The 25,028-nt window shown below is 45.7% G+C and overlaps 1 protein-coding gene across 4 annotated transcripts in view; it reads left to right on the top strand.

Annotated features, from left to right (window-relative positions):
* GSK3B (glycogen synthase kinase 3 beta) overlaps positions 1 to 25,028 on the top strand; it is a 150,973-nt gene that overhangs the window by 41,697 nt on the left and 84,248 nt on the right. The gene's annotated exons all lie outside the window — the stretch shown is intronic.

Below are 25,028 nucleotides of genomic sequence, written 5' to 3'. Positions count from 1 at the left end.
CCTGTGACGATTTAGCATGGGTATATCCCATGCTTGGCATCTCCAAGCAGCGCACAGGAGAAGGAATGTTGAACTTACCTGAACGTTAATAATAATAATAATAATAATAATAATAATAATAATAATAATAATAATAATAATAATAATAATAATAATAATTTAATTTGTATACCGCCCTTCTCTCAAAGGACTCAGGGCGGTTTACAGCCACAGTAAAATACAAAAACAACACATACAATGCTAAAAACAAACATTAAAAAATTTATTCAGTTGGCCCCATTTAAAATACAATATCAACCCAGTAAAACTAATAAATTTAAAACCCATAAAATCAATTAAAATTTTTAAAAATTCAAGCCACATTCTTTCTATGTGTGCTGTAGGAGAGTCCAATCCCACCCTAGTTTGACAAGGTCTGGGGTCCAGGAGTGGTCAATTTCTTCAGGTTGGCTATGTCCTGTCCAGTTCCTGGTGTTTGTTAAAAAACTGAGGCTCGGCTGGGAGGAAGAGGTGTGGCCAAAGATTTTGCAACTCAGTCTCTGGCCAATCAGAGGAATTGAATCCCATGTTTGGATTTTCCCGCAGTGCACATAGAAAGAACATTCAGATAAGTTCAATGTTCCATTCATGAAATTATTAAAAATTAAAGGGATATCCATCTCTTATTCCTTAGGCAGTGAAGAACTATCTGGTAAGAATTCTATTTATTGTCATACATTTTTAAATTACATACTGCTTAGAACAGTAGTTCTTAAAACTGACCCAATTACTCATTTATTTTATATGTATCCAGCCTTTATAATTTTTACAAATAACTCAAGGCAGTGAACATATCCAATATACCTTCCTTCTCATTTTTCCCCACAATAACAAACCTGTGAGGTGGGTTGGGCTGAGAGCGAATGAATGGCTCAAATTCACCCAGCTGGCTTTCATGGCCAAGGTGAGACTTGACTCACAATCTTCCATTTTCTAGCCTGCTGCCTTAACTAAAAGGGGTGTCAAACTGGTGGTCTGCAAGTCGGATGGGTGATGTGCAGGACACACCAACCCTGGCTCCACAAAAGGCAAAAATCATCACGATATGTCATGTGACATGATCAAGTTTGATACCCATGTCCTAGACCAAACTGGCTCTCTTTTCCCAGTCTTTTCCCGGTCTCATATAATGGCCTTGACCCTGAAAACACCCTCCCCCCATAAAAACCCAGAGTATGTTGTTTTACAACACCCAGAGTACGGTGTTTGGCATTTCCTTTCATGCAGGGAAACAATAGCAGTATACATTCAATTTCAAGTACATGTACAACTCACTTTTGTTGCAAGCAGTTTAGGCATTAATGGCTGTGTGTTGCATTATTTTGAGGGGACAGCACATTTACACTGTTATACAAGATGTATACTCACTACTTTACATTGTAGCTAAGTGTCATTTCTACAGTGTTGTCACATGAGAAGATATACTTAAAATATTTACAAAATGTGAGGGGGTATATTCACTTTTGTTACATACTGTAGCCCTAATCTTTTTTGGGGAAAGATGATTCTGATGATGATTAGGCTTTTATGTGTGCTTCTGATTTTAGCCCCAGATTGCAGAGTTAGGGTGAAAGTTGATCTCCCTCAGAACCATATACATGATAGTTTGGCAGCCAAAAGAGTTTGTTCTGTCAGGCAAACATCAGATAGATACGTAAATGTTATTGCACTTTTAGTCCAAGCCCCCCGGCCCCCAAAGTAAAAGCTAACGGGTAGTTCATATAGGATGAAATTTACATATGGTTAATAAAATGTAGGGACATTTAAAGACACTGAATGTTGTTAATAAGTAATGCAGGTAAAATAAATCAGACTGCCTTGAAAATATAAAAAGGAGAGGGGAAATCAATTGTAAATTAGGATCCTTGTAAAACTGGCAGTATAATGAAACATGAGCTGGAGTTCCTATCACACATGTCTTGAAGAACACTACTATTTAGCAAAGGGGTTTTCTTGGTTTCCCTTCCCATGCTACTGTCAGAAGAGAATGTAAAAATGGGCCAAAGCAAGCTCTTCTAAATTTTGGAACATTGATCTTGCTCAGGTAGTTGGCCAATTTAAAATCTGGGAACTGGTTGTTACCAATACCTCACTGCTGGGAGTTGTAATTCAGGAAAAAATGGCCATATTTGATACATTTGCAATGAGATTTTTCCTAGAAAATTCTGATGTTTCATAGATTAAGTGGCACAGAAAAGGATGATCAAATATTTAGTGGCTACAGCATTCAGTATATTTAAGGGAATTTCTCAGTGTTGGGGAAAGTCTTATATAAATAGATGTGCTAAAGTCTTTACAGTTAGGTTTGTGAAGAAAGAAAATAGAAAAATGTTTGTCTGTATCCTCAAATTTTACAATCCAGAGTCATTTTTTTTAAATTTGAATTTATATCCCGCCCTTCTCCGCAGACTCAGGGCGGCTTACACTGTGTTAAGCAATACTCTTCATCCATTTGTATATTATATACAAAGTCAACTTTTATTGCCCCCAACAATCTGGGTCCTCATTTTACCTACCTTATAAAGGATAGAAGGCTGAGTCAACCTTGGACCTGGTGGGACTTGAAGTTGCAGTAATTGCAAGCAGCTGTGTTAATAACAGACAGACTTAGTCTGCTGAGCCACCAGAGCCACCATTTAAAGCTGAATGGGAATATTCATAGCAGACAGAAAGGAAGTGTATTACTACTTGCGAGGTTTCTACCATGAATTGAGTGGTGTTCTGCTGGACAGCTTTAAAAAGGGTTTAGACAAATACATGTAGAATAAAGTTATTATTGGCTTTATACTAAATCTGTTGATAACCTGTTGTGTGGAAAGGTGCTGTTGAGCTCTTGTTTTGCCTGTGAGCTTCCAGTTAATAATTGGCTCATCACTGAACAGAATGCTACTATATGTATACTTAATGTATATTTATTCATGGAGTTAAAAACTATCTCTCTGGTATATAGATTCCTCTCCCCTTAGATTTCTTTTTGTATTCTCATCATAGAGCCATGTACCGCGTTTTCCTGAAAATAAGTCCTGCCCTGATTTTTAAGCATGTGCCTAATATAAGACCTACTTAAAAAATAAGCACCAGTGAAGGGGATGGGCTTGGCCAGCACAGGAGGTGGCGAGTGCACAGGGGTCGATGGTGTCCTGCAGCATGCACAGCATGTACAACACAGGTGAGTTGATTACCTGTCCAAGCAGGAGGAAGAGGTGGTGGGAGCCATGTGATGAAGTGCTGTGAGGGCTGTGGCAAAGCCAAGAGATGGCATGCTGGAGCGCCAGGGAGCCACAGGAGACTCATCTTCGTGATGAGCAGAGGTGGAGGGGGAAAGACAGGAGATCCGGATGCACCACATGGGCCACGGAAAGCTGAGAGTTGATGGGCCAGAGCGGGCGGTTAGCTGTGGGAGGCTCATCTTCGCATCTCTCAGCTTGCCTGTGGTATGCACGGCTCATCGAGATCACCTTCTGTCCCATGCTTCTGCTTCCCATCTGCTACAGGTGCTGCCGTGCAAAGACCAGCCTCTCGCAGCCAGCTACCCACACCTGCCCACAGACTGTCAGGTTTCCCATGGCCGGTGTGGTACCTCTGGATTGCCTGGCACTCCCCCCAAACACCTCTGCCTCTGTCTGCTGTTTGGACCTGGAATCAACTCTGCAGGCTGTGCAGCCCCAGAGTACGCTGACCAAAGGACCAGGGGGCTACAGCTGCTGCAAGATACTGTCAGTCCCCATATGTTTGCCGCTTTTTGTGCGCTCCCCAGGGAGTGGGGTGCCTAGCCAGCCTGATCACCCTGAAATTGTGTTTTCCTGACAATGTCCCCAAAGTCTTATTTTCAGGGAAACATAGTATTTACAAGATTTTAGCCACTGAATTTATTGGGGAAAATAATTACCATATTTTTTTGAACTGTAAGAAGCACACACACCCTCAAAGTGGGTGGAAATGTCTGTGAGTCTTACAGAACGAAATATTGCGGTGGAGGGAGGGGGTTGGTGTGCTGATCAGCTGTTGTAGGGGGTTGGGATTGCTGCTGCCAGCGCCTCCCGTTTGCTGTGATCAGCAGCAAATGGGTGGCACGAATGGATGGCGGGGGTGAACAAGCTACAGCAAATAGGCGGTGGAGACAGAGGCAGATTTTTTTTCTCTTGTTTTCCTCTTCTAAAGCTAATGCGCGTTTTATAGTCTGGAGCGTCTTGTGATCCATAAAATACGGTACTTATCAAAAATTGTATATATGATAATTCTAAATTATTCTTGATAACTGTGATTTAATTGAGGTCTGAATAGATCATTATCAGAGATTCAGCAGGAGACATTCCTGATCCTCTACTGCAGGGGTGTCAAACTCGCGTCATTACAGCGTCACATGACATATAGGGACTCCCCCCCTCTTTGCTAAACCAGGCAGGGGCGAGGCCAGTACGTGACGCATCTGGCCCGCAGGCCACGAGTTTGACACCCCTGCTCTACTAAGTCAGGACATCCAGATGAAAGGGTGATATTTGAGCTTCACTTGAACATAAACTGTAAAAAAAAACTCCTCACCTCAGGATAATTTTTACTGTTCTGTTCCTAATGCTATATTCCAATAATACAAATAAAATACAACAACAACAACAACAACAACAATAATTTATTATTCCAGTAACAAAATAAATCTCTGCAGCAGGAATGTAGGCAAAACTATTCCTTGTCTAAAATGAGATTAAAAGTTTTGATGTTCTGTATCACATCTTAGCAATTTCTTGACAAGTACTATCATATCTCTGTTCAGCTTTGTTCTTAGTGCTAATAATGCCCAATCTCTGTTTGTAGGACTTACTGTCTAGTCTAGGCCTTTGATCATTCCCCTTGCCCTTCTCAGAACTTGTTTGAATTTATCTAAATTGTTCTTAAAGTTCAAGTGCAGAACTGGACACAGAGCTCGAAGTAGAGTTTTACCAAAGTAAAAATAATTTACGTGTATGTCTTTATTTAAATATGTATGTGACATGAGTGTGTGTGTTTCTGCCTATAATTCTTAGGTTTTCCATTCGAGGCTTTCTGTGTATTACGGCTTCTGACCACCAGATGTCCTTACTTATCAAAGATCAAATTTCTAATCTAATAAAAAAATTTCAAAGGACAGAAAATGTATTATTTCTTCTAACCTCCAGATGTCAGTTGTTGCCAGAAATAGTTTTCAAAGAGATTAATTTATTTTCAGTGACCTTCCCAATTGTTCGTTTTCTCCAAACTTCAATCAATTAAGTTGCAACTGCTTCATGTCTGTTTTCCAATGTTCTTGATATTTTGCTTTTTCCTTCATAATTTGACAAGAACAGCTTATTTATTTTATTTTATTTTTATTTTGAGACCACTCCCAGTAGATTCTGTGCAATCAACAATAAAACAACACTATAAACTTTAAAATTCTTTAAATTCTATAATTTAAAATTATACTTTAAAATTCTTATTGAAAAAAATAATTGATCCCTGATTAAACTTGGGGCAAAGGCACAATGAAATAAAACTATTTTAAGTTGTTTAAGAAAAACTAGGAAGATGAGAGTGGCCTGTACTCCTCAGGCAAGAGTCCCATAAAGGAAAGGCTGTATTGAGAAGGCTTGCCACCTTATCCATGCCCCGTGTAACTTAGAAAAATAGAAAGAAGGAATAAGTAAAACTTCTCATCATAAAGGTAGTTGCTTGTTTCCTGTAAGGGAGTGCAAGCTTTCAAAATCTGAAACTGACAATTTCAATCTTCATAACCCAAAACAAAATCCTTATCCCTTGTGTCATAAAATCAAAGCCAGATCGAAGTTTAAAAGGAGACAATTTTTGAACAAGTGGTTCCAAAGTTCTAGTAATAATTTTACTGTCTTTAAAATCGTGATTTACTTGGATTTTAGAAGAATTTCTCTAGTATTTACAAACACTAATCCTACTTTTCTGCTCCTTGGTGTGAGGGCTGAAAGGGAAGTATAATGAAAGCATAAAAGTCCTTCTGCATCAAACCATAGGACCATATAGTGTCACATATAGTGGCCATCTGGCTGCATTTGAAAATGGGTGAGGGAAGCTGCCATTTTTAAAATCATGAGTTCAGATTGAAACTGGCAGTTTTGGACTATCTACTATGGAATACATATGGAGAAGTTAGAGTGAAATTTAGTTCAGGAGTCATCTTTGTTGTCCCCCGCTCAGTATTTAGCGTTTTCTTCTTTTGCAGGGTCTACACTTTGAGTGTCACCAGTAGTGGGTTTCAAATTCCGTCGCTACCGGTTCGGTTGTGGGCGCTTGCGCGCGACGCTTCTGCGCATGCGCAGAGAGGTCCAGGCAGGTGGATGGAGCCTCCCGCCGCCACCGCTTCTGGTTTGCTCGATCTGGGGTGAACCAGTAGCAACCCAACATTGGGTATTACGAGAGTGTTTTTGACTGAGGTTTCTGGGTTGTACTATTTGCTGAGTTATTTTGCTGTGAACATTGCTGTGCTAATACTTTGCAAAAACATGCAAACTGCTGCTACTCACAGTTTTCTTTGGGGGCAAAAAATACATGTGCCAAGCAAGTAGTATTTGCTGCAAGCAAAGAAAGTTCATAATAGAAAACGTATTTGCTCATATATATTATGAAGAAACATATTTCAAATTTTTTTCCTACTTCAGTTCTTTCTTAAATGTTATTACACTGAATTGCAATATTATAAAATGTGAAGTGGAATGAATCTTGAAGATTATCTAATCCAAATGTTTCCCCAGTCAATAATCTACTACTACAAAATCCCCAAGAGATGGCCATCCATCTTCAATTTAAATATTTCAAGACAGGAGAGACTACAGTTTTCCAAGGCAGTCTTTGCCATTGTTGAACAGCTCTATTAGTAGTCCTAAATTTAAATGAATTTTACCAAGAATTCATTGTTCATTATGAGCATCTACTTCAAACAACTTACCTCAGATGGACAATATGAAAAATGAAGTAACTGCATAATAGGAAAGAAAAAATGGAAAACTGTAATCCAATTAACCAAATGCATATTGGTGAGCAGGACAAGTATTAGTTTATATTTAGAAAATTAAATAGAGTGGGTGCTGCAGCAACGTTTGATCAGAAAGATACAAATTCAACATGAAAAGTTTGGTTTAAAAACGTAGTGTGCTTAACAAGTGCAAAAAAGGATTTGGGAAACAATAGAAAAAGTTACCATTTTGAAAACTGAAGTAGAAAAAATATTCCTAATACAGGTAGTCGTTGACTTACGACCATAATTGAGGCCAAAATTTACGTTGTTAAATGAGATATTTGTTAAGTGAGTTTTGCCCCATCTTATGACCTTTCTGGCCATAGTTGTTAAGTAAATGATTGCAGTTGTTAAGTTAGTAACACGGTTAAGTGAACCTTGCTCCCCCTTTGACTTTGCTTGTCAGAAGATTGCAAACATTGTTCACATGACCCCAAGATACTGCAACTGTCATAAATATGAGTCAGTTGCCAAGCATACAAATTTTGATCATATGGCCATGGGGATACTGCAATGATCTTAATATGAAAAACGTTCATAAGTCACTTTTTTCAGTGCCATTGTAACTTTGAATGTTCACTAAATGAACTGTTGTAAGTTGAGGATTACCTCAACTTGACAATTATGTGAAAGAAAAGATTTCAGTATTAGATTAGTTAAATTAAGACTATTAAAGCAGTAATCTTTCTGGTTAAATATAAATCTGTAAAAGCTGGGCACAGGGGAAAGACATTTTTGGATTACTGATTCGGGGTGGTTACTAAAATTATCAAATTAAATCAATTTTAATCTTTATTTGGCCAAAGACCAGCAAATAAAACACAAGAATCACAATTAAGATAAAAAAATATAGTTATTCTAAAATATCTAAAAGGGTTAATTCTCCATGTCGGGGGAAACGGCGGTCAGGTCCGGGGAAAATCCTCTTGTATGCACAAGGACTAAGTCTGCAATAATTTCTTGTAAGCCCCGCCTCCGGTAGCCGTCCTCCAGCTTTTCGACTCGGTCACTGTCAGGACCAGACGTGTCGTCTAGTTCTTCCGTGCATTTAGGAAATCTTTTTAAACCTAACATACTTTTTATTCACAGGATTGTGATCCCAGCGTGATAGGCTCTTTTAGCCTAAATCCGCTGACGGACGGGTTTCCTTTTTTCGGCTTCAATTAGCCGATCCGGCATTCCCTCTGATTTCGCGATCAGGGCTTCCCCTGTAAAGTGATCAGAGAGCTCGCTGCTTCTCATCGCAGCGGGCGGGCTACAGCTAATTATTCGGCAGGCTGTCAGCCTCAGCGCCTGGAGGCTTCCGCGCCGAAACTGATCGCTATTGAAGCCTTGGTCAGCTAGCGATCTGAGCGGCATTGGGGCTGTCTGACTGCGGGGCAATCAGCAGAGGAGATCTAATCTGAGCCCCATATCGCCCTCTTAACCTTCGCGGCTAGCGATCGCGCCAGTAGCCTACGCGGCTAGCGATCGGCCCCAGCTTACATCAAGAAGGGACAGACCGGACGGAGGATTCTTCCACATTTCGGAGCGGATTTCACCTACCAAGGTCGTGAGTAATAATTTTTTTGGTGCCTTCCAGCCGACTCATAAGCCCTTTACCTCACCTCATTTAGGCGGGCTAACTATCAAAACGGCGGACGCCAACCACACTAAACGATCCAAAAGCTCCAAGAGCAAGGAAAGGAGCCGCCATTTTAGTGACCCAGGGGAAGGCTCTTCAGCAGCCGTTAATACCCCTACCTCTCTTGGGGCGCCTATTCCGAACCCCTTGTCTTCCAAGCCTCAATCCAGGGCTGAGGAACGTAGGCATAAGGCAATTCAAAAAATGATTGATAAGGCAGTCAAAAAATCTGGCACAGCTAACATAATCAGGGGAACAAGTCACCTCAGAGGGCCTCTGCCTTTTCCACCGAGCAGCCCCAGCAATGGGTCAATCCCTCCAGTTCAGGAGCATGGTCACCTGATCGCTCTGGGGCTATGTCCTTACCTTCGTTCCCGGAGATGGCTCCTTTATTTCAACCCTTGCCGGCCATGTCGGAACCAGCCCCTATGTTCCAATCTTTACCAGGCCAACAGCCCTTATCAGGGCCTCTACCTACCCAAAGTGAGGCATCACATTTGTTTCAACCATTGCCTGATCCTGGCCAGCAGCTTTCCTCAGCCCATCCACAGCCTGGCCAGCTTTCAGCCTTTCCTGCTATGACAGGCCCTCCTCAGCACGCCTTATTACAGACGCCTCAACAACCCCTTCAATTACCGGAACAGTTTGGGTTCCTCATCTCCGAGGCCATTCACCAAGGGGTAGCCCAGTCTCTTCAAGAGGGGTCATCTAATGATCATGCTGGCAGGCATTCACGTCACCGCCCATCCCATACCTCCGATAATAGGGGTCATCACTCAGGCCAGGAGTATCACCGGGAACACTCTCCCGAATCCGTCAGCCAGGAATCCCTTTCGGAAGAAGAAGATTCTAGAGATTTGGCCTTATCAGATGACGAGGGACTGGGCCCTGACCAACCCGCGTTCGTGGGACTTTTTAACCCACACCTCTTCAGATCCCTCCTCTTCAAAGCACAGGCTTCCACGGGTCTAGGAGGCTCCATGCCATCTCAATCTTCAGCACCTTCTGCTCAGGATCCTTCTGGCAAGCTTTTTGCAGAACCAACAGTAGTTTCTGAGACCATCCTGGCCCCGAAACTTTTCGTCGATGTGTCCAGCGCCAGTGGCAATTCCCAGGTTCGGGGTCGAACCCAAATGCCCAGGATAAGCGTTTCTACAACATGGCTCCTGATCTGGAGAATGTGCTCAAAGTACCCACTGTGGATGCTCCTGTAGTTGCCCTAACAACTAACTCACGGGTTACGGGCCCAGCAGACGAATCCCTTCGCCCAGAAGACAAAAGAGCGGACCGTACCATTGTAAAAGGGTATCAGGCCTCGGCATGGGCTGTCAGGGCTTCAACGGCAGCCTCCTTTTTCAACCAAGCTTCTCTGATATGAATCAGACAGCTCCAAAGCAGGATCCCATTGACTGACGTCAGATCACATCAGGACATCAACAAGGTCGTGGCTGCCTTGGAATTCTCTGCCGACGCAACTTTAAACGCAGCCAGATTTTTGGCCAAAGCCATTGGCTCGGCGGTGTTGTCACGCCGGCTCCTTTGGCTCAGACATTGGCAGGCTGATACCAGAAGTAAATGGCGTCTGGCGGCATCTCAATTTTCGGGAAACAATCTCTTTGGCTCTTCTCTAGACCCCTTAGTGATTGAAACCAAAGACAAATGAAAAATTTTACCATCAACCCGCATTGTTCATCTGGGGGCGGAGATAGACACGATGCGCTCTCTCGTTTTCCTTTCGGAGGAAAGGCGAGACAGCCTCTCTAACTTAGCGTCTCATTGTCAGTGGGTAGGCCCAATTCCCTTATTACAGCTCTCTCAACTCTTGGGGAAAATGGTCTCTACCTTCGACATTGTACCCTGGTCTCGTCTTCACAGCAGACTCCTTCAGTGGTTCTTGCTTCCGCATCAGAAAAACGGCACCAGTTCCTCTCTCAACAAAGTGACCCTTCCGGCAGAAGTTCGAACATCCTTGGATTGGTGGACATCTTTGGCCATTTCCCAGGGGACTTCTTTCAGAGAACCTTCCCGCTTGACCATCACAACGGATGCGAATCTCTTTGGCTGGGGAGCTCACCTAGAATCCCACATGGCACAGGGCCAGTGGTCGGAACAGGAGGCCCGTCAAAGCATCAACCTTTTGGAATTACGGGCAATCCGTCTAGCTTTCATAGCGTTCTCACACCATATTGCAGATCGGGACATTTTGATCCTAACGGACAATACCACAGCAAAAGCTCATGTGAATCGATTGGGCGGAATTCACTCTCATTCCCTCTTTCAGGAGTCTCTCAGTCTGGGCCGTTGGGCAGAAACTCACCTCAGATCCTTAAAGGCTGCTCACATTTCGGGAGTTACCAATGTTATGGCGGACTCTCTCAGTCGGTCTCTGATCGATCAATCGGAATGGGCTCTGGCTCCGGAACTTTTCGAGGATCTGGCATCCCGCTTTGGTCGTCCTCTGGTGGACCTGTTCGCCTCCCCTTCCAATCACCAACTTCCGAGATTCTTCACTCGGTTTCCATCCCGGGGCTCGGAAGCGGTGGATGCCCTCCGCAGCAGATGGCCACAGGGTCTCCTTTATGCCTTTCCTCCTCTCCCCCTGATCCCCAGGGTAATCCGCAAATTGCTAGAGGAGAGGGCCGAATTACTACTAGTGGCCCCGTATTGGCCCAGAAGGCCTTGGTTTGCGGACCTCCTCGCATTGTCAGTTCGGGATCCTTGGAGAGTTCCAGCGAGCAGAGTGTCTCTTTGTCAGGGCCCGCTTCGACCCCCCGACCCCCAATGGCTTTGCCTGACCGTTTGGAGGTTGAGCGGCTCCTTCTGACCTCCACCTATGTTCCCTCCCAGATCATTCCAGTTATTCAGGCTGCTCGTCGGGACTCTACGGCCTGCATTTATCAGGCTACCTGGCAGACATTTGTTTCTTGGTGTGAATCCCGGGGCAGATCGGCTACTTCAGCTTCAGTCGTTCACGTATTGGAATTTCTCCATGACGGCTTCAAGTCCGGTCTCTCCCCAAACACCCTCAGAAGACAACTCGCCGCGATCTCGTCGGTACTTACCTGCGGGTCTTCACATTCTCTATCCAGGGAACCTCTCCTACGGGACTTCTTACGTGGTGTTTCTAACCTTAGACCCCTGGTGGTCCACCGGTTTCCTTCGTGGAGTTTACACAAAGTACTGTCGGCCTTAACCAAGGCTCCGTTTGAACCGTTGAGGGAGGTTCCTTTCTTTCAAGGTATCCTTCCTGGTCGCCATTACATCAGCACGCAGGGTTTCGGAACTTTCAGCGTTATCAATCCGCGCAGATCTCTGTGTTTTTCATAGGGACAGAGTCGTTCTTCGATTGAACCCAACTTTCCTTACGAAAGTTAATACGATTTTTCATCGCACTCAAGAGCTCACGCTCCCCAACTTCTGTCCAAACCCTCAGCGACCACAGGAGTTTGCCTGGCATACACTGGATGTGCGGCGGGCCTTGAAAATTTATTTACTACGTACAGAGTCATTTCGGAAAACTGAGGCTCCGTTCGTTTCTTTCCAGCCCGCCTCCCTGGGATCGAAAATTAGCAAGTCGGTCCTGGCTAGGTGGATCAGAGCTACAATAGTAACTGCCTATGAGCGGCAAGCCATTCCAGTACCTAGACATATTACGGCACATTCCACGAGGAGCGCCTCTACTTCGGCTGCATGGGCCATACAGGCATCTCTGGAGGAGATATGTAAAGCTGCAGCCTGGTCTACCCCGACGGCTTTCATCCGCCATTATTGTCTGGACACATATGCGTCCTCGGATGCTGCCTTCAGGAGACGGGTCCTGCAAGCAGTCCGGGAGGATTTGAAATGAGGTCGTCGGCCTCCTCCCACCCGAAAGGACATCAAGCTTGGGTATGTCCCAGACCTGACCGCCGTTTCCCTCGACATGGAGAATGGGCGTTGGCTTACCTGAACGCCCCTTCTGAGAGAGGGGGAAACGGCAGTCAGTCCCACCCCTTTGTTGTGGTCGGCCGACTGCCTGTAGGGGGCGGGCATCGGGGTGGGAGAGCATTAATTCTTTCTCGTTACAGGACGACACGTCAGTCTGCATTCATTCCCTCGCCGAAAAGCTGGAGGACGGCTACCGGAGGCGGGGCTTACAAGAAATTATTGCAGACTCGGTCCTTGTGCATACAAGAGGATTTTCCCCGGACCTGACCGCCGTTTCCCCTTCTCTCAGAAGGGGCGTTCAGGTAAGCCAACGCCCAATTTAATACTGTGGTGTACCGTTTAGACAATAGAACAGTGCTTGGCTGTGTTCAATGAAATAAAATCAGATTAATCTGATAATACCGTGTTTCCCCAAAAATAAGAAAGGGTCTTATTTTCTTTTGAACCCCAAAATAAGGGCTTAGCCTTATTATCGGGGGTCTTATTATTTTGTGGGTGTTCACGTTTGCTGCTGTGTTGCGCTGCTGCGGCAGTGAAACACAGCTGCTCGTCAGCTGTTTGCCCGAGGCAATGCCTGCGTCCTCACGTCCTTGTGCCCAGCTCTTCAGGAGCCTGCTTGCAAGACAGTAGCCGTCATGCACCTCTTGCCACTTGGTGCCCACCCAGCGGACACGCCCCCCAGCCAGGCAGAGCACACTCACCAACCGAGCGGTATCCCAGGATCACGATGAAGCCAGTGAGCACCAGGTCCTTGAGGAGTCTGTGCCGCTGTCATCCCAGCACTGCAGCTGACTTTATCTGTGGCTTCCAAACCCTGACTGGAAGCGGAGAAGAGCCCGGTCAGGCCAGCCCCCTGCTGCTGAGTCTTCGGAAGCCGAGGCAGAGATTCTTCTGGCAGCAAGGGCAGAGAGGCAGCGAAGGGTGAAAGGAGCCGCAACCCTGCATGAGGAGTCTGCACTGTTGCCATCCCAGTACTGAGGATGGCTTCCTCTGTGGCTTCCAAACCCCGGCTGGAAGCAGAGAAGAGGCCGGTTGGGCCTGCCACCTGTTGCCAAGTCTTCTGGGAACCTGGGCAGCTGCATGGAACTTAAGACTTGGCAGCAGGCGGCTGGCCCGACTGGCCTCTTCTACGCTTCCAGTGACTTCCAGCCTGGGTTTGGAAGTTGCAGAGGAAGCCAGCCGCAGTGCTGGGATGGGGCTGCGGAGTCCTCAAGGACCTGGTGCTCACCGGCTTCACCCACATCGTGATCCTGGGATACTGCACTGTCATTGAGTGGTGCTCTGCTTGGCTGGGGCGGGGTGTCTGCTGGGTGGGCATCAAGTGGCAAGAGGTGCCAGGTGGCTACTCTCTTGTGAATGGGACAGGAGTTTTCAGGCGAGGGGGATGGATGGATGGGAGGCGGGCGAGCACCAAGAAGGCTGGGGCAGCTCCCGATCAGCTCAGCTGATCCGTGGATTGCCATTAAGGATTCCAGCTGCCATTAGCTGACCGCGGAAGGGAAGGGCTGCCTTCTGTGCTGCCCATGCCCAACCCTTCACTATGTCTTATTTTCAGGGGAGGGCATATATTTACACCCAACCCAAAAATCAGGCTTGACCTTATTCATGTTCCATTGGTTCAATTAGTCCTTCGTTGCATGAGCACAGTCTCTGTTTGAAGGGGATTTTTTGGCTTCGGTCCCTAGAGACCACTCGACAGCGGAGATATTGACAACTTCCTCGGGAGCCCCCCAAGAACACGGCGTTTCGCAGTGACACTAAACATGCCTCCTTTTCGGTATCTTCCTTCTGTTAATGGCTGTTGTAAAGGCATTGAATTTGGTTTTAGATTGTTATGGGAATGAAATATTTTGGATTGTGGTTGAAGAAGATGTGCAGTGTCAAGAAGTTGTTTCTAGATAGTGCTGGAAATGTCTGCTTGCAGCTGTAAATCAATAGCTCCCATTTGAGATCAGCTATATATGTATGTTCATAAGCCATCAAGATGCTAGCTGGTATGAAAAGCCATAAGATTGCAATTTGACATGTTTTCCTGACTCAAGGAACACTAGAAGCTGTCAGTCATAATTAAAGGAACCAAACCAACTGGAAAAAAGAGCTTAAGCCAGTAAAACAAGATGAAAGTCCAGGCAGAAGTTTCTAACTAGGCCAGATTCATTGCAAAGATCCATGTTCAAAATGCAGTGAGATGCTTGAAAGATGGTTGTCAAAAAATTAGACTGAACTCTTTCCAAAAGAAGAATTGACTTGTAGGGACCTAGCTGAGCTCAAAAAAAGAGCTGGGGTTAGATCTTAGCTGATAAGACTTTAATTGCTGCATTGTTTTTTATGCATTTAAAGTAACATTGTTAGAATGAGATTTATGATTGCACGTAGCTTGGAAGACAGTCCCAGATATTTAAAGGTCTTGACTTGCTCTATTAAAAGGTTGTTGTCATCAGATATTTGTATTGGTTACAGAGCTGGGTCTCCTTACTAGGAGAGGTAGTGGACCTCTCTCTGACCCACACACTGTGCCCTCCTGCACACACCGTGAGCAACCTGGCCAAGGAGAGTGAGCACAGCAGCAGTAACTTTGAGGTAATTTTAGCCAGGTGCCCCCTTAGGGGAGTGGGGCTAGGCTGGGATGTGGAGTCCCAGTGCCCTGTGATCTCAAGGGCTGATTGGGCGCTTACCCTCTGCTGCCCAGGGCTCTGGGCAGCCCGGACCGCCATTCAGGGGTTCTCTGCATGGCCTGAGAGGGACGGCGAGGCTCCTCTGGTGTACAAGGGGTTAGTGCTTGCCCTGGTTTCGCTTTCCTCCACTGGACACAATGGATCCCCCCAGCCTCACCAAGGCCACCACAGGCGTCCCCCTATACGAGTGATATTGAGTTGGTCACACCCACTGACCATGCCCACCAGTGGTGGGTTGCTACCGATTGTGACTGGTTCTTAAGAACCGCTGGCAAAAATCTGACCAAGTTCGCAGAACCGGTAACGATGCCCAGCTGGCCACGCCCCCAAACCGGTTCCCTTGGCCGAACAGGTTGTAAAAACAAAAGGTTTTAAAAGACTCCTCTGGCAATTCCAGCTGAGTTGCCTGAGCACCAGAACCTTTAAAAAACATGTTTTCAGCCGAAGAGCTTGTAGAAAAAATACTTTTAAGAGGTTGCGATCAACCGGCCGCTCCATTAGGCAACTTCAGCTGGGATCGTCAGAGGAGCCTTTTAAAATCTTTTTTTCCTCTGGCGATCCCAGATGAGTTTCCTGATCATCACAGGCATTTAAAATCACTTTTTTACAACCTCTTACAACAGTCCCCACCCATGACCACCCAATCACCCCCTCCCCCACTTACCTAATTACTGCTCCTTTCGGGCTGCAAAGCCATGCTTTCCTTCGGCTTCTGCAGTCAGTTGCATCAGCTAGCAACTGAATCTGCCTGCCTAAAATCCATCTCCTCGGTGAGTAACTCAATCTGCCTGCCTCAATTGGGTAAGTAAACTATTAAAAAATAGTTAATTGGGTTTCTTTTAAGGAGTTGGGTTTTTAGACAGCAATTAAAAGTTAAGGAAGTTTTAAATTTAGCTGCTTTTATCTAAAACAGGGGTCTCCAAACTTGGTAACTTTAAGGCTTGTGGACTTAAACTCCCAGAGTTCCTCAGCCAGTTTTCCTGGCTGAGGAACTCTGGGAGTTGAAGTCCACAAACCTTAAAGTTACTTAGGTTGAAGATTCCTGATCTAAAAAATATAAATAAAATAAAATAATAAAATAAAATATTTGTGCAGCTTTCTGAGATTTGATGTGTTTCTGTAGTGTTTCACTTTAACTTTACACAAACACACAAAATCTCACAAAGCTATATGTGGCATTTTGTGTGTGTGTGTGAGTCAGTTGTGTTGTGTGTGTGTGCGTGTGTGTGTAAAGTGTGAAAGTTGGTTTTTCAGTTTTTTGTGGCTGTGTGAGGTTCCTGCTTGTTGCAGGGGCCATTTTAGGTGAAGTGCAGCTGCTTTTACATTGTGTGTGAGTCAGTTGTGTTGTGTTGTGTGGGTGTAAAGTGTGAATGTTGGTTTTTGGTACCTCTTATTGTTTTGTATACTTTGTTTATTATTTTTATTATTTATTGTTATTGGCCATGCCCACCCAGTCACATGACTGCCAAGCCACTCTCACCTAGTCACATGACCGCTAGGTCATGCCCAGTGTCACATGACCATCATAAGATGGTCATAAGACTTATAAATACATTAGCACTCTCATTTTGCATTTTGTATACTGTATTACAACTCATGTAAATATTGTATTGGTAGGGCTCTTCAAAATCATTTCAGAAGAGAGCCAGTTTGGTGTAGTGGTTAAGATGCTGGTCTGGAAACCAAGTTACTGTGAGTTCTGCTATAAGCATGAAAGCTGACTGGGTGACTTTGGGCCAGTCACTTACCCTCAGCCTCCAAGAATTGTAGCAAAAATAGAACAAAGATTTCAGTAAAAATGACAGATAAGCAGAAGACAAGTCAGTAGATGGGAAGCAGATAGGAAATAAAGCATATAGGAAATACTCTGCCCTCCTGGGCGTCAGAAACAAATGATGACCGATTCAGCACATCTGCAGATTCTGTCATTGTAAAACGTTGATCCTGCATAAGCTGTTTAGCTGCTTTGGCTCCCAACCACCCACACAGGGCTTCTGGCATTTCTTTACACCTGAAAGTTACATGAAGAGAGGCAGCTTCTGCCATTTCCGGCCTGCCTTGCTTCTGGATAAAAGTATCCCCTACTGAGCAGTTGCATTTAACTTATGCTTCCAGAAACAGAATTTTACAAGCCAGCAGAAAAAAACTAGTGTTCCAAAGTATATACAGGTAGCCCTCAACTTACCACAGTTCATTTAGCGACCATTCAAAGTTACAATGGCATTGAAAAAAGTGACTTGTGACCGTTTTACACACTTACGACCACTGCAGCGTCTCCTTCGTCATGACATCAAAATTTGGAGGCTTTGCAACTGGTTCATATTTATGATAGTTGCAAAGTCATGTGACAGTTTTTGCGACTTTCTGACAAGCAAAGTCAGTGGGGAGACCAAACTAACTTAACAATGTTAACGTGTTGCTAATTTAATAACTACAGTAATTTACTTAACGGTGGCGAGAAAGGTTGTAAAATGGGGCAAAACTCACTTAACAAATGTTACACTTAGCAGCCTAAATTTTGGGCTCAGTTTTGGTCGTAAGTTGAAGACTACCTGTACTTGCTGCCTTGCTGATTCTTGTTGATTATATGCAGAGAAATATAGCATATCATGATTGAATGATTAAAACTTGAGTGTTTGAAGTTTAAGTTCTAAAGCGTTAAAAGAAAAGAAAGAAAAAAACCCAAGCAATCTCAAACAGTCCTAGCAAATTGGGGCAACTTAAAATAATGAGGAATAATTTACAAAAACAAATGCAGGAACCCACTGAGGCAGCTCCACTCCTCACTGAAGAAATATTTGTATTGACTTTGGTATGATCAGTTACAGGCGAACTTACAAAATTAATTTCTTTTGCAGTTGTGATTCTTCTCCCTTTCTATTGGTTTGTATAATAATTACAGTAACAGTTAATTTGTTAATATCTGTAAAGGGCAGTACGATTGCATTGTAATATTTGATTACTATTAATTGGAAATTAGATATTTAATTTTATCACAGTAGTATTTGTATTTTCTTTTCAGGAGGGTCTGGGCTTTTTTAGATTTAATGAAAATATGGTATGGATCACTATGGCATATGCTTTTTTTTTCTTGCACAGTTTACATATTAACTCTCAAATAGCAATTAAAATCATGGGAAACAATCATTCTATCTTATTCTATTTTAGTGAGTTTCCCATCTCAAAAATAGTCCTCAGTTCTATATCCTACTCTTTAAGAAGAATTTAGAGAACTTGGGGCAGGCTTAGAGATGAGAAGTTTTAATGATAATTAGGAAATTAGAAATTAATTCTTATGAAGAGGAACAGAACAGAACAGAACAGAACTTTATTACAGTCATAGACCAGCAATACATCACTGTTTACAATATATTAAAAAATAGTACTGACATTAATAGTGGAACATCCCTGTTAAGAAAATACATGTTCTCAGACTTTTCAAATTTTTCCCAAAATTGGTAGAGATATCTCCAAAAAATTGCACAAGTTGACAGCTATAATTGTGTAACCAATTTTTTTCTTGTGGATATTTTGAATTTTGCCGTTGCATGGGTGATAGCCGGGTTTGAGTCCTGGAAGAGAAAGCTTACATAAAAATTGTCTGCCCTCCCTGGCAATCTCTCTAATAAAAGCAGAATATGCACTGACCTATAAACTCTCTTATGAAGAGGATTTTAGATGTTACTGATAAGAAAATATTGAAGAGGGTACCCAAAAGTAAGATACGATATAGAAAAAAAAGTAAAGTCCTGTTTTGTATAATCTCAGTAAAAAGAGATTCCAGCTGAATGTTGGAAGCAACTTAATCTAGAAGCAATTGCCCAAAATTATAAGGATTCCATTTGTTGATTCATGAGATAGCTAGACAATCATCCTAGATGAATGCTTTAATTTAGATTCCTGCATTGAATGGAAGTGTCAGGCCTGGAAGCCATACTACCTTGGTGCCTTCAGGATCCAGGCCTGCCACAATCCTACCATGGGAAGTTGGGAGGGGGGATTGCATGAGTGAAGTAGAATTAGCCATAACAAAACTTTGCAGAGAAGTTCTAGGCCATGGTGTCCAACAGCTGTGCAGACAAGAAAGTGGAGGTTGTCTTCTGTATGTGAAGAAACTGATTGGAGCAGTGGTGGACATGTTGGAGAAGTGGGCAAGGTCTTGAACTTTCTTTTGGATGAGGAAAACCCGGAAGCTCTCAGATTAGGGTTTTCCCAAATGTGCCAATATGACATTTCTAATAAAAGTTAGCTTTGAGGAATCGCAAGCCTTGGAGTTTGATTTCATTGGGGTTGTTACTTGTAACCCTGACATTAACCTGAATCTCCCTTCAATTTAAACTGCTTCCTGGAACCTTGAGGAGCTGTTCAGGGTCCTGAGCCCCAAGCGCTGACCCTATCCCGGGCGACGCAAAGACTCAGGGAAGATGGAGGAGAAGAAACCTGTGGAGGGAGCAACAGGTTCAGCAGCTGTTACTGCAACCCTCTTCTCTCCCTTCCATGAGATGGAAGAAGTGATCAAGGCCATGGAGGCTGACCGCCAGATGGAGCAGCCGCCAAATTGGAGCTTGCAGCAGGACCTGGCCGTGCTGGGTGAGGCCAGCGGGGGTACCCCGATTCAAGGAGCGATGTGGGAACTGCAGTGGGAATTGCCACAACCACTGTACTGCTGGCATTCCGAAGAATGGGATCTCCCGCTGCCATTGTGCAGCCAATCCCTGGCTGGTCTTCCAGAGCAGTTGAGCTGCCTCAGAGTAAGCGGGACGCCCCGGCACTTTGGCCCGGGGCCAACAAGTTGGACTCTGCCACAGCCGACATTCACTTTTCTGAGCCAAGGGCCTGCAGCTCAAGAGACCGGAATGGCCATCCTTTACCACTCAGTTCCAAGTTGCTCGACGCCCAGCCTGACGCAGAGTGCCAGCCCAACCACGGATCTCCACCGCTCTGGGTAGACTGCCCCCCGGGCCAGCCAAACAGGCCATAGAGTCCCCATCCAGCCGCCCAGAGATGGGACTCTGCCAGGCCCGCAGCCACCGCCCGGGATGGGATTTCCACTGGCGAACTAGATCCCTCCCGGGTGGGCTTACTACACAGGCCAAGGGTGGGTGCAGTGCCAGTGGATGCCGCTGCAGATGCAGTTCCCGCAGCAATGACATGGCCAACCCCCAATGCCTGCCATGATGCCCCTCCCTTCTGAGCAACCTTTAATGGGACCCCGGGGAAGCTGACGTATTTCCTGAACTGCATTTGGGCCCACATCGGCTAATATGGGAACCAGTTCCCTTCTGACTGGGAGTTGATCTCAGCCATCGCAGAGGGCATGAACGAGGGGGAGGCGTCAGAGTGGATAGCCGAATTCCACGATGAGGGGGCACCAGAGCTAGATGATGCATTCAAGTTCATCCAGCTGATGAAAGTGGGGTTCAGCAACGTTGGCCAGCAAGAGGAAGCAGAGTCCGAAGTCACCGTGCTAAGGCAGGATAGGAGACCTGCCAAAGAGCTAGTGTGGGAATTTTAGAGACTCACTGGGAAGCTAAGAGACTGGCCAGAGAGACTGGTGGTCAATACTTTCAAAAACTTGTTGGTTCTGGAACTGCGACAGGCCTGCAGCATAAGAGGGACTCCGAACCGAATACAGGCGTGGTATGAGAACGCGGTAGCGCTGGATTTGGACCTTCACTCCCCCAAAAAGCTGATTACAGAGAAACTGGCCAAATGGCCCCTCAGCCTCTGCATGCTGCCAAAAACACCCTAGGAGCCGCCACCCACGAATCCCAGGACCATCAAGTGCTATCGATGTGGCCAACAAGGCCACTGCAGAATCAGAGAACAGCTCAGCTGAGAAATCTTCTCCCCCCTTTCTGGGGGAAAGCAGCAGCGAAGACGACCCAATGGTGAGTGGAGCCGTCTGTCCCTTTGCCCTTGAGATCACCCTAATGAGCCACAAGGCAGGGACTCATGGAGAAATGGAGGCGGTCATAGACACAGGCTGCACACGATGCCTAATCAGCCCACACATAGTTGAACATCTACGCATACATCCCCTACGTCAGCCCATCAGCTTCGAACAAGTGGATGGTTCACTAATTGGCGGGCCCCCGCCCACCCAACTCACAGATCTCATCAGATTAGAAATGGGGCACCACAAAGAGCTCCTCCGGTTCATTGTCGCCCCCAAAATGACAGACACAGTAATCCTGGGCCTCTCTTGGCTCAATAAATGGAGACCCACAATTTCCTGGGATGACACCCACAGAAAGATAGTCATCGGACTGGGCCCACTGCTGCTAGTGAGGCATGGATACCCCACCCCGGAGATCATGACCCCAAAAGGACAGAACTCTTGGGAGCCAGCTGCCTCAGCCTGGCACATCCCACCGGGCAGCCAACAAGTGCCAAAAGAATACCTGGACTTGTGGGGGGGGTGTTCAGTGAGGAGCACTGCAACTTCTTCCCCCCTCATCACCCAACTGAATGCGCTATAGAATTCGAGCTGAGGGCGAAACTACCCAAGCCGAAAATGGTACTCAATGACACCAACTGAGAAGGGGGAATTGAGGAAGTACATAGATGCAAATCTGGTGCAGGGGTTCATAGAGCCTGCCAAGTCTAAAGTGGCAGTCCTGGTGCTATTTAAAGAAAAAAAGGATGGTGGGATGAAACTCTGCGTGGATTTTTGTGGAATTAATGCCGTATATGTGGAGAACACCTACCCCTCCCGCTTATGAAGGACATGCCCACCTGTCGAAGGGTAAGGTATTCACTAAGATAGACTTATGAGAAGCCTACTACTGCATAAGGATTAGGGAGGGGGGATGAGTGGAAGACTGCATTCAACTGCCCGTTTGGCAGCTTCCAGTTCAAGGTGATCCTATTCGGATTGCAAGGGACCCCCGCCGTCTTCATGCAGTTCATTAATGAGATTCTGCATGATCACCTGTATAAAGGGGTTCTTGCCTACTTGGTCGACATTCTTATATTCAGCAAAATGCTGGAGGAACATGTTAAACTCGTCCAACAAGTGCTGAAAAAACTGCTTGCCGCTTAGCTCTACACGAAGCTGTCAAAGTGCAAGTTCCACAAAACTTGGCTGGACTACTTAGGCTACCGAATTTCCAGCAAAGGCATATAAATGGATCCTGGCAAAGTTAGGGCTGTCTTGGACTGGCAACCCCCATACACACCCCAAGACAGCTTCAAAGCTTCCTGAGCTTTGTCAACTTCTATAGGCAGTTCATCCCAATGTTCGTTGTGGTGGCTCTACCCCTGACTGAACTGTTGAAAACGGGGTCCCCAACGGTGAAGCCGAAGCCATCGCAGCCCGTTGCCTGGACTATGGAGTTCCAAAGGATGTTTGAGAACCTAAACGGTCTTTTCACACAAGAACCGATCTTGCAGCATCCAGACCCAGAGCAGCAGTTCATCATTCAAGCTGACGCCAGTGTCGTGTCCCACTCCTCCACTGACGGCCGGGTCAGGGAAATCCGAATCAGGCGTGCCTCTGCAGCTCTGCCAAAGTCCTAGCAAAGTCCTCAGGGCAGGCAGGAGACCAGAAAGTGACTTCAGCAAGATATGTTAGACTTTGCCTGACTCAGAGAATGCCAGAAAGCAGATCCTTTATATAGGCCATGGGGTGTGGCTCAGCACTTATCCAGGCCTGCCCCTCCCTTCCTTCTGTTGCCTCCGCCTATCAAGTCTTCTGACGCAAGGGTCATTCCAGTCGGCAGCTGTTGGCAATTGACCTTCCTCAGGCTCACATGCTGTGGAGGAGGGGGAGGGGTCTAGCTGCTCCGTTTGCCTGGGCATGGAGCCAGAGCTGGGGGCTGGAGATATTTCCTCCTCTTCAGCCTGTCTGGGCATGGAGCCAGGGCTGGGGCCGGGAGGTATACTAGAACATTCCTCCGTGTTCGGAAGCAGATAAGAAGGCCCCGGCTGTGGTGAGATTGGGCGAGACACAACAGCCAGCAATGTGGCCATCGCTGCCGTGCTCCTACAGAGGGACTCCAAGGGGCAATTTCTGCCATGCACTTACATGTCAAAAAAACCTCAACAACATGGAGAGGCGATGGGCCATCTGGGAAGAAGAGGCGTATGCCGTTTGATGGGCATTGCTCTCCTGGAGACACTTCCTAGAAGGGGAAAAAATACCTTTTGAGGTCTGGACTGATCACAAAAACCTAGAGGCCCTAAAGACCCCTAGGAAATTATCCCCCAAGCAAGTCAGCTGGACGCAATACTTTAGGTGCTTCAAATTTGAGCTGAAGTACATACCAGCAGGGAAAAACATGCTGGCGGACACACTTTCCAGAAAACCCCAATTTGACAGCTGCCGGGAGGAGGTGGTCCACGCCATAATCCCATCCTCCTCTTAGTCGGTCGCCCAAGTCACCATCAGAAGCCGGAGCAGGTGACCACCTGACCCTAGCCGTGAGGGATGGGCAGCAAAATTAAAAGCAGAGCTGCCGACAGACTTTTGGCTCAATGACAACCAAGGTGTCCTCACCATGAGGGAGGGACTGACGTGGAAAGAATCGAAACTGTATGTCCCAGCCAGCCTAAGACCCGAGATTCTTCAACATAGATATGACTCCAAACAAGCTGGTCAGTTCGGATTCCTGAAAACTTTGCACCTTGCCAGAAGAAAATTCTGGTGGCCAAAAATGAAAGCGGAGGTGGAGGACTAGGTTAAGAGTTGTGCCGGGACTTTTGCAACAAGTGGCAGACCCTAGCAGACCATGGGAGGAGATCGCAATGGACTTCATAGTAGAACTCCCAGAGAGTGGAGGGAACACCATGATATGGACCATCATCAATCTGTTTTCCAAACAAGCCCATTTCACTGCTTGCTCCAGACTACTGCTTGCTCCAGACTTCCAAGAACCTAGCCAAATTCTTCATCAAACACATCTATTGGCTACCTGGGGCTCCCCGCCTCATAATCTCAGATAGAGGAGTCCAGTTCACTGCCAAGTTTGGGGAGAGTTTCTGAGGTCCATCGGGTCCACCCAGGGACTCAGTTCAGCTTTCCATCTGAGCACAAACGGGGCCGCTGAACGTGTGAACACTGTGGTGGAACAATACCTCAGATGCTACGTGGATTACCAACAGGAGAACTGGGCATAACTATTGCCATTTGCAGAAGTGGCATACAACCATGCTGTACATTCCAGCACAGGACTCACCCTTTTCCAAGTCACCAGTGGCATGGAGTTTGTCCCCGAACTGCCGAGGGAACCCCCCACATCCATGTCATTAGCAGAATGGATCGAGTCATTAAAAAAGGGGTGGGAAAATATGAAAAAAGCCCGTGGCGGAATATAAAAAACAGGCAGGCAAACACCGCTCACTGCAACCCCCATTTCGAGTGGGGGATCAAGTTTTCCTTCCCATCAAATACGTAAAATTAAGACTGCCGAGCAGAAAGTTAGGACCGAAGTTCCTAAGTCCTTTACCTATTGTAAAGATAATTAATCCTGTGACGGTACAACTAAGTCTCCCCCGCATATTGTGAAGAATACACCCCGTATTTCATTGCAGCTTGCTCAAAAGGGAATTTAGGTCGAGCTTAAGACCCCAGACCCAACCCCCTCCCCCTTCCATTATAGTAGAAGGGGAAACTCATTATGAAGTAAATAAAATATTGGACTCCAGATTACATAGAGGTCAATTATAATACCTTACACTGGAAAGGGTACCCTTTGTGTGAAACCACCTGGATCAAGAGTTGGAACATCAAAGCAAATAGGTTGATTAAGCAGTTCCATGA

This window comes from Ahaetulla prasina, chromosome 2 (genome assembly GCF_028640845.1).
Source record: "Ahaetulla prasina isolate Xishuangbanna chromosome 2, ASM2864084v1, whole genome shotgun sequence".
Lineage (NCBI taxonomy): Eukaryota > Metazoa > Chordata > Lepidosauria > Squamata > Colubridae > Ahaetulla > Ahaetulla prasina.
This window is presented reverse-complemented; position numbering and strand designations above follow the sequence as displayed.